This window comes from Melospiza melodia, unplaced genomic scaffold (assembly GCF_035770615.1).
Source record: "Melospiza melodia melodia isolate bMelMel2 unplaced genomic scaffold, bMelMel2.pri scaffold_44, whole genome shotgun sequence".
In the NCBI taxonomy this organism is placed as follows: Eukaryota; Metazoa; Chordata; class Aves; order Passeriformes; family Passerellidae; genus Melospiza; species Melospiza melodia.
This window is the reverse complement of record NW_026948761.1, coordinates 418,579-431,334: the sequence shown is the minus strand read 5'-3', so window position 1 is coordinate 431,334 and position 12,756 is coordinate 418,579.

Here is a 12,756-nt window from a genome sequence, read left to right as displayed (position 1 = left end):
CACATTCCCCAGCTCAGCCTCAACTGCTGCCCCCTTCTCACCATGGAGGGATCATAAGTGAGCTTGAGAAGGGCCCTGAGTGCCAGGCGACGCCTCTCCCTGCATTCACTCTGGAGCTGCCTTGACAAAATTTGCAGGACTCTGTTAACACCGCGTTCACTCAAGTCCAGCCACTTGAGGACCTGAAAGGCACAGGGCAGTGACAGGGACCCGGCTGTCAGGAGCCCGGAGCCGCACAGGGCTGGGCCCAGGCAGCAGCACAGGGCACGGGCACCGTGCCAGGCAGCTGTGGCTGCGAGAGGGCAGAGAGCTGGGAGGCAGCTCAGCCAGGCAGCGCTGGCCATCAGGCTCACCTCCATAAGGAACGCCAGGGCGGGCAGCTCCCAGTGTGGCTCCTGTGTGCTGAGCAGCCGGAGCAGGTAGCGAGCGATCCGGGAACACAAGGGGATGGAGACACAGCACATCTTCCTGGCAGGAGATAAAGTAACCAAGACTCTGGGATAGGGGGACCAACCTCTGCCAGGACTGACACACACAGGTCTGGTCTTTCCCCAGCATCCAGCAAGGGGCCCTGGGCTATTTGGGAGGCAGCTCCTGGTGGGCACCCTCCTCTCCCAGCCTTTTCCAATCTGCTTGGCCATCCCTCAGTGACAAGGCCCTCTGGCCAACGACCTCGGGGACCATGTGGTGCTCCCTGGGCACAGAGCAGCAATGGCAGAGGCAGTGGGGAGAAGGGGGTCTCACCTGGCCAGCAGACCCACGGCATAGTGGTGGGTGTCAGCACACAGCAGCGTCTCCCAGCCATGCTTGCCTTCCATTGACACCACCACATCCTCGTGCTGCATTCGGCAGAGCAGGGACTTCAGGGTCTGCACTGCAAACCTGTGTGCACAGCAAAGCCCAGGTCACGCTGGGAACACTGGCTCCTGCCCAGGGACGTGGCAGGGACAGGAGGAGTGGGATGGAGCACCTGTTGGGGCTGGTGGCAAGGCCGTGCTCTTCCTGGCATCCCTTCCAGAAGGTATCCACCTCCTCTGCCATCTCTTCTGTGCTGAAGAACACTTGGAAGAGCAGATGCACAAACAGGCGAGGGAAATACGGCCTCACTACACGTGGGACACAGGGTACCTGGAGGATCTTCCACATCACCACAGTTGCCTGCAAAGGACAAAGCCCCCCGAGACAGCGCTCAGTGCCGAGGTGTGCGTGTGGCAGGGCCCGAGCGTGGCAGGGAGAGGCCCGGAGAGACCTTGGCAGGGGGAGCACGGGGCCTGGTGGGCCTGAAGCTGCCCCTGGGCCAGGTTTCAGGCCAGCGCCTGAGGCAGGGAGATGCAGTGGGGGAAGGAGGATGGAGAGCTGCTGGAGAGGCAGTCTTGGGGCCAGCAAAGGCCAGTTGCAGAAACTCACAGTCAGGCCAAAGACACCCGTTCTGTCCCCATCAGAGGTGCGTGTGCTGTGCTCTGGCCAGCTCCCCAGCACATCCAGGAGTATCAGCAGCACTGGCTCTGCAGTCCGGGGCGAGCACATGATGCTCTTCCACATGGTCAAAGCAGCCCTGTGGGGACAGAGCTCTGTCTCAGGGCGGTCTCAGACACAGCACTATGGCCTGGGCTGCAGCGGGGAACTGAGCTGGCTGCCAGCTCTGCCTTTGCCCACTGGCCCTCAGCACGCAGGCAGCCCAGCCCGTGGGGACTGGCCCCTGAGAAGCAGGGAGGGACTATGGCAGCATGCTGGGGGCTGGCAAAGGGGGGAGCCAGAGGACCCTGGAATTCTCTGTGTGTCAGACCACTGGGACAGGCTGTACAGGGTGATGGGCTGCTGAGCCCTGAGCCTTGTGGGCACATGGGCCCTGTACCTGTCACATGATGGGGCCACACGCAGGAGAGCCATCACCACATCAGCGGGCTGTGCCTCTGTCAGATCCAGAAGGGGCCTGTGCAGGTTGTACTCAGGAAACTCACTGGCCACAAGCCACTGGTGGATGTACCTGACAATGGCAGGCACCTGGAGAAGGGAGAGGAGACTTGGAAAGCTGCCAGAGGGAGTCATGTGCCCAGCTGCCCCAGAAAAGTGCTTCCCTTGCCAGCACACTGCCATGGCCTCAAGGCTTACAGTGAGCAGCAGGCGTGGTTTCGGAGGCCAAGCAATTGCTGGGAGGATGGATGCCAGGCCACAGGCTGCTTACTTGCTTTGGACTGGAAGGACCCTCCTCCACAAGCATATCCAGCAGGGCAGCACTGCTCTTGGTTTTGAAGATGGGAGGGTATGCTCTGACCACAGTGCCCATAACACTGGTCTCTTCCTCTTGAATCCTCTTCATGAATTTGCCAGCCATCTGTAGCAGAAGGGCAAGAAGCCGGGGATGTTGCATGGAGTGCTGCACACACGGTGCTGGGCTGAGCAGGGACAGCAGGCCCAGCCCAGGTGGGGGTGGCTGCAGGTACCTGCGCTGTGCTGCGGAAGCGGCCACGGCTGGACTCCTGCTCTTGTGTGCGCTCCAGGGCTGCATCTGGCAAAGAGCGAGCACAGCCAGAGCTGAGGGGCTGCGGGAGAGGCCGGAGAGCACAGCCCAGCCCTGCGCTCCCCAGGCAGGGACAGCCCCGGGATGCTCCAGGGGATGGAGCACGGCCACTGCGGGGTGTCTGCCAGGCCCCTCTTCCGTCCTGTCCATGGGCATTTCCCCAGGGCATGGGATGGGATGGGGTGGGATGGGAGGGGCCAAGTTGGCTGCAGGCTCCAGCCCTGCAGCCCAGCTCTGCCACTCACCCTCCTGCGGTGGTTGGAACGGCACCACCTCTTCAGTCTCCTCTACTGGGGCAGCTCCAGGGCCTTCTTCCTCCTCCTCCTCCACCCAGGCCAGCTTGGGCACTCTCGGGGGTCTCTGCTTCATGGCTGTGCCTGGAGCGCGCCCCAGCAGCGAGCCCAGCCGGTGCCGCTCCTGCAGGGCCTCCTGCGCCTTCCCTGCGGGCGGGACGCGGCTGTCAGCGCTCGGCCCGGGGCCAGCAACGGCCCCCGAGCGCCCCTCACCCGCCCCGGGCCGGCCATGCCCCGGCGTTCCATCTTCGGAACGCGGCACGGGAGGCTCGGAGCCGGCGGCCGCGCTGCCGAGCGGCGGAGCTCGGGCCGGGGAAGCCGCAGCGGAGGCGGCGGGAGCGGCCGCGCCGCGTGTGTGCTCCGCGGGCCCCGGGAGGAGCCGGAGCCGGGGCCGGGGCCGGGGCCGGGGTCGGGGTCGGGGTCGGGACTGGAGTCTGCCTCGGGGCCGGAGCCGGGCTCGGGCCAGGCGGAGCCGAAGGGCGGCGGTGCCGCCCCGGCCCCCGGCACCGATGCTCGCCCGGCAGCGCCACCGCCAGCACGGCCAGAGCCGGGCGGAGGCGAGACCGCGGCGGGACGGCCGGGGCCGGGCTCGGGGTAGCCCCGCCCGGGGCCGGGGGCGGGCCGGGGGCATGGCCCGGCCCGGCAGGGGAGAGGGAGGCGGGGAGAGGGGAGGGACGCCGGGCAAGGGACCCCGAGAGAAGGGTGCCCGACAGCGGGAAAGGGAGAGAAAGAGAAAGAGAAAGAGAGAGAATAAGAGAAAGAAAGAGAGAAAACGAATCTGTTTTTGCTGCTTCTTCCGCTGCTGCTGCCGCCGCTGCAACTGAGGCACCGGGGCCGTTCGTCTCCGTGTCCGTTCCCCGCTCGCCCCACGAGCCCCACGTTCGAGCCCCGCGCGCCCCGGGGACAGCCCCTCCGTCTGCCCAAACACGGGAACTTTGCAGCCTTGAGCCCGGATGCAGAGCCCTGACTCCTGCACACTGGCACAGGGATCCCCTCGCTCGCTGCTGGGCATTGTCCTTGCTGAGGGTCAAACACTGCCGGGCCGCCTTCCCTTGGGGTAGGATTCCTGCCTGACCCGAGCACTGCACTGACACCTCCAGTGTTGCTTTCCAGTAAAAACAGGGGAAGGAAAACTGTGTGTGGCTCATGGGATTTTAGAGTGTCTAAAAATCACTAAGTCACAGATCTTAGAGGTGCAGTGCATCTGGAATTACTGGGATGGAGAAGTAGTGCAACATGGAAAAGGGGAGCATAGAAATTAATAGAGGAAAACATCTTGGATTGTTTGTTTCATTTTCATTTCCCTTTTGGAAAGCTGTTTCAGTTTTCCAGGAATCTTCTCCTGTCTGCTCTTCCCAAGAATCTCTCATGGAGAGCAAGGTCGAGCTTCGGTCACAAGACTTTCCATCAGGAAATTATGCCACTGGTGAAATTTTCATTGTGACTGTTTGTGCTGGTTTAGGGCAAATTTTGGGAGGAAACCTTCAAAAGGGGTCCATCTAGAAAGCAAGTTCAAGCGGCCTCTCCCCCTACTAGTTCAGGAAAAGACTTCCCTTGAGAAAAGTGAAAAACCCCAGTTTATTTCACAAGTAAAGTATTCACAAGCATGAAAAATGAATAATATTAAATCAAACCTCGGACAGTGCTGAAGAGATGGCAAATTCAGAAAGTCCTTTTTGTGGGTTTTAGTTGGCTCACTCGGTCTCTCCTGAGTCCCTCTGGTGCTGGAATGCAGTGTCCCAGAGCTCGGTGGGCCACAGGTGTGAGCTGCTGCCAGTGTTTTTCTGGGTTTTCAGTCCAGAGCAAGTTTAAACAATGCCAAGAAAAAGGAAAGTCACAGTCCGAGGAACTTCTCTGCCTAAGCTAGCTAAAACCAAATTGCTAGACCTGGGCTGGGAAGGCATCGGGAAATTTCCAAATCTGGGCACTGGTGGTCCCAGCAAACACCAGAGCTGGATGGTGCTGGAGCCAGAACCTGCAAATTTCAAAATTATGGCTTTCTGTGCCAGCAAATCACTGGACTTGGGCTGTGCTGGCACCCGGTATTTTCCATATCTGGGTACTTGGGCAGCAAACACAAGATGTGGTCGGTGCCAGAGCCAGTAGCAGAAAGTTGCCGGGTTTTGGCTTTCTGTGCCAGCAAATTGCTGCACTTGGGCAATTTCCCAGCACTGGGAAATTTCCAGATCTGGGCACTTGCGCAGCAAACACCAGATCTGGGTGGTGCTGGTGGCAGCACTGGGAAGCTGCTGGGTTCTGGCTTTCTTTGCCAGAAAATTGCTGCATTTGGGTTGTGCTGGCACTGGGAAATTGCCAAATATTAACTTTCTGTGCCAGGAAATTGCTGCACTTGGGCTGTGGCGGCACAGGGAAATATCAAGATCTGGGCATGGGCGGTGCCATCAAACACCAGGTCTGGGTGGTGACAGTCTTGGCACCAGGAAATTGCTGCCTTTTGTCTTCTTTTTCCAAAAAATATCTGCACTTGGGCTGTGTTGGAATAAGAAATGTCCAGACTGGTGTACGGGCAGTGGCAGCAAACACCAGATCTTGGCATTGCCGGTGCCGGCAGCAGAAATTGCCAGATTTTGGCTTTCTTTACCAGAAAATTGCTGGACTTGGCTCTGCCAGAACAAGGGAATTTCCAGATCTGGGCACTGGTGGTGGAAGCAAACACCAGATCTGGGCGGTGCCAGGCCCAGTAATGTTGGAAATGAATTTGTAGAGAATTTTTAAGGTTTGGTAGAAGGTTTCTATAGTATGTATACAAGTGTCACGATCCGTCCTTACGAACGCGTTTTGTGGTAGCTTGTGGGTTGATCTCAGAGTGCAAAAAACACCGACACGGTAGAGAGAGTTGCTGCTATAACCAAAACAAATGTACCTTTATTGAATAACCACAGCAAAATGCATTGAGGAGGAACTGGGGGGAAAAGGAAAAATAAGGAAAAAGAGGGAGGAAGAGAAAGGAAGGTATAGAGCTACCAACTGTTTTACTAGGCCAGGACTAGACCCAGAGCTAAGCAAACTTATTCAGCCAGGTGACATTGTGTAACATCAGAAGCTGGCAACCCTGAGGACTTGGCTGCCAAAAGGTGACAGTTTGTACTGGGCCCAGAAGTGTTTTTCCCTAAGGCAAAGCAAATTGAAATGTGAAGTTTAAAAGCTTCAAATGACTTTGAAAGGAAACTGCAGAATAATTTCTGGAAGGGCAGCATTGTCAATGATCATGCAGCCCACCAAGAGCTGGAGCTGAATCCAGAATTGCTTCTTCCAGCTGTGCAGGAATTCATTCCACTGGCAAGCACTGGTCCTTTGGAACACATGATCCCCTAGCTCTGGGCTGAATGGCACCCAGGCTGCAGTGCAGATTGGAGGAACCCTTGCCACTTGTTATTGGCCTCCCAGTGCACTCATCCTTCTGCAAACAAGGTGCAAACAACACAGCTGCACTGCTGTCCTGGGTAAATATACCTACAGGTGACTTTGCCAAAGCAGTGCATCATTTCCCAGTGAAATCCATGACCTCTTCTTACCTATGGAATTGTGATTGAAGACACCTGTGAGCCAGATCTGTGGGAGATTGCAAAGGAGCAAAGCTTTGGGATTTGGGCACACTTCTCTTGGTTTCTTTGCTCAGGCCTTTGGTGAGCACAGAACACACCTAGGTAGAAAACCTTTGACTAGACAGGATCTTTTGGATCCATTGTCCCCCAAACATGTCAGTGGTGGCCCTGTTGTACTACCGAGTAACAAACAGCAGCACAAATGACACAAAGAAAACACGGCCAAAGTGGAAGAGGAGAGGCCCAATGAGGAAAGGATGTGGTGAGACACTGGCACACTGAATGAGCTGCACTCCCATAATCTCTAGGCTAGCAGGTCATGGTCTCACATTCTCCTCCTGATTTATTTAAATGTTATTTATTTATTTTTGTTTTTCATCATCAAAACAAAATATATACCATTAAAAATATGTCATCAAAACTTAAAGACAGAATCAAAAGACATTAATTCAAAACTACATCTAAAGATCAGAACATATGTACAGCTGTAACTATCAAGCCTAACACATCAATCCTATTCTTCAAACACTCTTCACACAGGCGGCAGCTTCTTCCTGAGCTTGGAGGAAAGAGAGCTCTTCTGGATGGGAGGCGAGGACTTTGTGAGGGAACATCCGAAGTGTCCGGAGAAAACTTCCCAGTAAGACTGTAACCAGCCAGATCTGCAAAATGGAGACACAAATTTTAACAGAGAGGCAAAGTTTAACGGAGGCCACCATGTAAACCTAAAGCATCTGAAGCTCCATATTTCATGGGACACATTTCCTGGAAATGTCCAAACAGCTGCACAGGGAAACATGCTTCTGCTGGCAGACACTGAGGCAGGCCAGGGCAAACCCTGAGCCACTTACCCAGAGCTGGCACAGGCCCAGCCTGGCCTCTGGGCTGCCCTGGGACAGCAGGGAGCCCAGAGCTCTGTGCTCCCCAGGAATGGCTCAGCTGCACATGCACCCTCCTGTGTCGATGGAAGGAGACCTGGACACCAATTGGTTCATTGCAGGTCCGATTTATTGATCAATACAGCAGGTTAAATACAGTTCATAATAAGCTTCATACATATTGCAAAACCTGAGCTCAGGATTGGTTAGTTACATATCAGCAACTACGCCTACTTCTGCATTTTTGTGGTTATTCTTTTGATACTTTCTGCATATTTTCAGCAAGAATCTCTCTTCCCTATCCTCATGTTGCGGCAAGGGCATCATGTCCTTGCCTATCATTGGTCACTGACTGCTGACTTCCCTTTCAAGCTTAACCAGCGGCATTATGTCAACATGGCCTTTCTCAGCTAACCAACTGTTAACAAAATCCTCCACACCCAGGCAGGACCAGAGCACGGGCAGGGCGTCGCGCTGGACGACTCCAGGGCTCCTGGCATGAACCCCCTGCACAAGCACTGCCGGGACAGAGACACAGCTCCTTACCCACCAGCCTCACTGCAAACAAGGATCTACCTCTGCTTTTGCTTCTTGCAAGCCTCTCTGGCCGAGAGCAGCAAAATAGCACCCAGAGCCCCTTGGTCCAGAAATGGGCAAAGCAGCTGATCATCCTGGAAACAGAACCACCCACCCTTCAGCACTAATTGCGTCAACCAGAGCCTTGTCCCTGCGGCAGCCTTCCTACCTTTACTAAATTATTTCACAATCTCTGCATGAACAATGAATGAAATGTCCAATTGACTTTTATTTCCATTAAGAAGTTGTCTAAACCCGCACTGAAGATTTGGAAATGTACCATAGAGAGGAAATGGAGAGATTTCTAATAAAAGGGATGATTCCATTTTTGTAACTTTGATGTCAAGTGCCAAATGTCTAATCTGGCTCTTCCCTGTGCTCAGTGGCACACAGCAAAGGGCAGGATTAGAACACACCTCAAAACTCCAGCCCACCAGAGATGGCTGCTGCCTGACAGCTGGATGAGAAACATCAGTGACCAGCTGGGGTCTTTGGCAGAATGCTTTTGGGGCTTCCAACAAAGAGCTGTTTCAAACCTCAGGGCATCTCTAGAGAGTTACCCAGACCCCATTGCCTTGGCATTTGGGCATCTCCACATTTTAATGCCACTTCCCCTCCCAATGTTAATGGCACTTTTTCTTATATGTCCACTGAAATAGGGGCATAGAGAAAGAAAAATGCTACACAGGGGACTGAAAGGTAACCAAAACACGAGTGTTTTCTCACATTGTCTCGGAAATCTCTCTGCCCATTTTCTGAACTGAACTGTATCAAACACGGACAAATTTTTACTAGCAACAGACTCCTTGCAACAGGCAGATTTGGCTAAGAGATGAAAACCTGAAATGCTCTGGAGACCATTCTTATTTTCTGATTGGACAAAATGTTATTCAGCAGCAATTTAATATTCTGTGGTGGAAGAGACTTCATTTTCTCTATGCTGTTAATCCACCAGCAGACATCAACATTGAAAGAGCTCCTGCAAGTACCCAAAACCAATTCTGCTAAGCAGGAAAGGGTTATGGTACCCATTTTAAAATGGGAATTTATTTGAATTTAAATGCAATTAAAGACATCAGTGACTACTGAATGTGAGGAACAGCTGTCCGGTCCTGCTAAATCTCAGAGAGAACATCTGCTTTTTCTAAAGTACTCCAAATTTATGATTAATTCCTTTATTTGAAAAAGAGATCAAAAGAAGTGCTAAACTAAATGCCCTATTACTGGAGATCTATATTTTTCAAATGCTCTTTAAAGGGCCTTTGACATTCCCAATTGCTGAACATGCCCTTTTGAGATTCCCAATGAAGACACAAAGTGTATTAAACCTTGCATTTCAAGATGTTGGCATAATGAGCAGTGGATTTAGCCCCAGTTAAAGCAAGGCTATCAATCATCTTCTCTACTATATATTGTGATTATCCTTTTTCCATTCCTTGGCTATTGCTGACACAGCAAGCTCCTCTGAGGAATTAATTATCAGCTGCATTTGTAGCATTTTGGGCAGCGCTGACACAGGCAGACACTGTTTGCACACCCTGAAAGGCTCAGTCCAAGGCCCCTCTGACAGCACAGGCAGGGAGCCTCAGCACTCTGCTTCTGTCCCTGTGCCCCAGAGGCTGCCTTGCACTAAACCCGTGCCTCTGGTACCTCTGTTGAGTTCTGACCTAAGCTGTGACCCCCAGGCTCTGCACAGTTCAGCCTCAAAACTTTCCAAGAGAAAAACAAGAATTCTGTGAGGACAAAACAAACTGATGCCCTGAAACAGCATTTGCCACCATTTCCCCTCAAAGATCACAGATGTCCCTGAGCTCCCCAGAGAGGAGCCAGCTGGGGCATTTTTAGCCCTCCCTTTGTGGAGGTGGTTCTGAGATGCCCCAGTGAGAGCTCAGCCCCAGGCCGAGCGCTGCCCCCATCTCAGGCGCTGCCCAGCTCTGCAGCAGCCAGGGAAAACCTGCCAAACCCACCTGCCTTGGCTATGGGGCAGCAGGGACAAGCTCAGCACCTCCTGGTTTGGAGGAGCTGCTCTGCTGTCTGCTCACAGGCATTCCCTGTAAATGCTCCCTGGGAAGAGCTCTGGGCTCAGAAGGGGAGGCCAAACCTGTGATACGCTCGGTGACATCCAGCAGGGCTTGGCCACTCAGGTGATTCCATTGGTAGCTGAACTCTTTCAGCAGGGACACTTTATCTACAAGGGAAACACATGTTTCTGCTCATTTTGCTCAGGTCATAGTAGAAAGGACAGTGGTGAGGGAAAGGGCCAGGCCAACCCCATTTTATAAAATAAAGTACATCTCTCCTGGTTTTTGAATCCTTTTCTTCTTTCCTTCCAGCCTACTTGGCCGGGTTTTAAATTCCAAAAGAAAAGCTCTCCTTTCACATTTGTAAATCCAAACTTGTCTGTTGTAGCAGGAGCTGTGTTAAAACATTTCACATCACTTGTGGAGCCCCTTGGGGCAGCCCGATGCCAGGCTGGGGTGAAAAACGGTGATTTTGGGAAAATTCAGTATTTATAGTTCAAATTCACCCCAAAACCCCCAAAAAACACCCAAAAATCACCCCAAACAGCCCCAAAATCCCCCAAAACTCCTCCTAAATGGGGTCCCAGCACTCTCGCAGCCCCTCGGGGCAGCCTGAGGCCAGGTTGGGGTGAAAAATGGTGATTTTGGGAAAATTCAGTATTTATAGTTCAAATTCACCCAAAACCCCCCAAAAAACTGCCCCAAAATCACCCAAAACAGCCCAAAAATTCCCCAAAACTCCCCCAAAATGGGGTCCCGGCGCTTGCGGAGCCCCTCGGGGCAGCCCGACGCCAGTCTCGGGTGAAAAACAGTGATTTTGGGAAAATTCAGTATTTATAGTACAAAATAACCCAAAAATCCCCCAAAAAACTGCCCCAAAATCACCCAAAACAGCCCAAAAATCACCCCAAAATCCCCTCAAAACCTTCCCCAAAATTCCCGCAAAAATCACCCAAAACTCCCCCAAAAATCTGCCCCAAAAACACCCCAAAATGACCCAAAAAAATCACCCCAAAATCCCCCAAAAATGCCTAAAAATCACCTGAAAATTTCCCAAAATCTGCCCCAAAACCCACCCAATAAACCACCAGAAATCCCCCAGAAATTGCCCAAAATTCACCCAAAATCACCCACAACCTCCCCAAACCATCCCAAGACCCCCCAAATTTCGGGATTTCCCCCTGAATTTTGGGGTTTTTTTATGGGATTTTTTTGATTTTTGGGGTTTTTGTTAAATTGGGGAGGGGTCCCCACCCCCTCCCCTTTTTTTCCTCCTTAATTTTGATGTTTTTCCCCAGAATTTTTTTGTATTTTCCCCCCAAATTTTGATGCTTTTTCTCCAGGATTTTGGGTTTTTTTTCCCCAAATTTCAGTTTCTTTGGGATTTTCTGATTTTTATGGTTTTTGGTAATTAGGGGAGGGGTCTCCGCCCTCCTTTACTGCCCCTATCTGCTCCCCTTTCCTGAGTGTTTCCCCTCCATTTTTGATATTTTTCTTCTGAATTTTTTGATTTTCTCCGGGTTTTTCCCCCAAATTTCCGTTTTTTTGGGTTTTTAGGGTTTTTGTTAATTTGGGGAGGGGTCTCTCCCCCCCTTTTACCTGCAGAGGACCCCCAGGCCGTGCTCGTGGGCCCCGTTGTTCTCAAAGCACAGCAGCGCCGCCGCCCGCGGCACCAGGCCCTGCTGCACCAGGGGGACTGTTGAAATTGGGGTGAAAAACGGGAAAATCGGGCAAATCCTGGAAACTGGGGGGAAATCTGGGGAGATTGGGGGGAAATTAAGGGGGATTTGGGGTGAAACCCAGGAAAATTGGGGTGAAATGTGGGGAACCCCGCGGCACCAGGCCCTGCTGCACCAGGGGGCTGTGGGAAAATTGGGGTGAAAAACGGGAAAATTGGGAAGTTCTGGGGAACTGGGGTGAAATTTGGGGATTTTGGGGCCATTTTGGGGGATTTTGGGGTAAAGTTTAGGATGATTTTTTTGGGAATTTATGGGATCTTTGGGGTTTCCCTGCTGGGCTGGTGCTAAGGGGATTCCAGGGCTGGTTTTGGGGTGAGTTTTGGGCTTTTGGAGCTGGCTTTGGGTTGAATTTGGGGGTTTTTGGGGCTCTCACTGCTGGGCTGGTACCGAGGGCATTCCATGGCATTTTTTGGGGTGAATTTGGGGTTTTCTGGGGAGGATTTTGGGGTTAATTTGGGTATTTTTGGGGTCTCACTGCTGTGCTGGTACTGAGGGGATCCCAGGGCATTTTTTGGGGTCAATCTGGGTGATTCTGGGGGGATTTTTGTGAGAACTTTGGGGTTATTTCGGGGATTTTTGGGGTTTCCCTGCCGGGGTGTTACTGAGGGGGTCCCAGGGCAGTTTTTGGGGTGAATCTGAGTGATTTTGGGGGAATTTTTTGTGGGAATTTCGGGGATTTTTGGGGTCTCACTGCCGGGGTATTACCGAGGGGATCCCAGCGCAGTTTTTGGGGTGAATCTGGGCGGTTTGGGGCTGACCTTTGAGCCGGGGGTGCTCCCTGAGCAGGCAGTGCAGCAGGAAGGCGGCGCGGGCCCTCGGGGGGGGTGGGGGCTCTGCAGGGCCCCCCCCAGCACCTTCAGCCCCCCCAGGGCCTCGAGCTGCTGCAAACCCTCGGGCTGGGCCCGCACCAGGCCTGGGGAGGGGAAAAAATGGGGTTAAAACAGTGAAAATGGGCAAAATAGCACCAAAATTGATAAAAAACCACCCCAAAAGCCCCTAAAAACTTCCCAAACCTCCCGCCAAAAACATCCCAAAAAACCTCCAAAAAATGCCCCAAAATCCCCCCAAAATCCCTAAAAAATCCAAAAACTAAAGAAAAAAAAATCCAAAAAAGTCTCCCAAAAAATTCCTTAAAAAAATCTCCCCTCAAAAAAATCCCAAA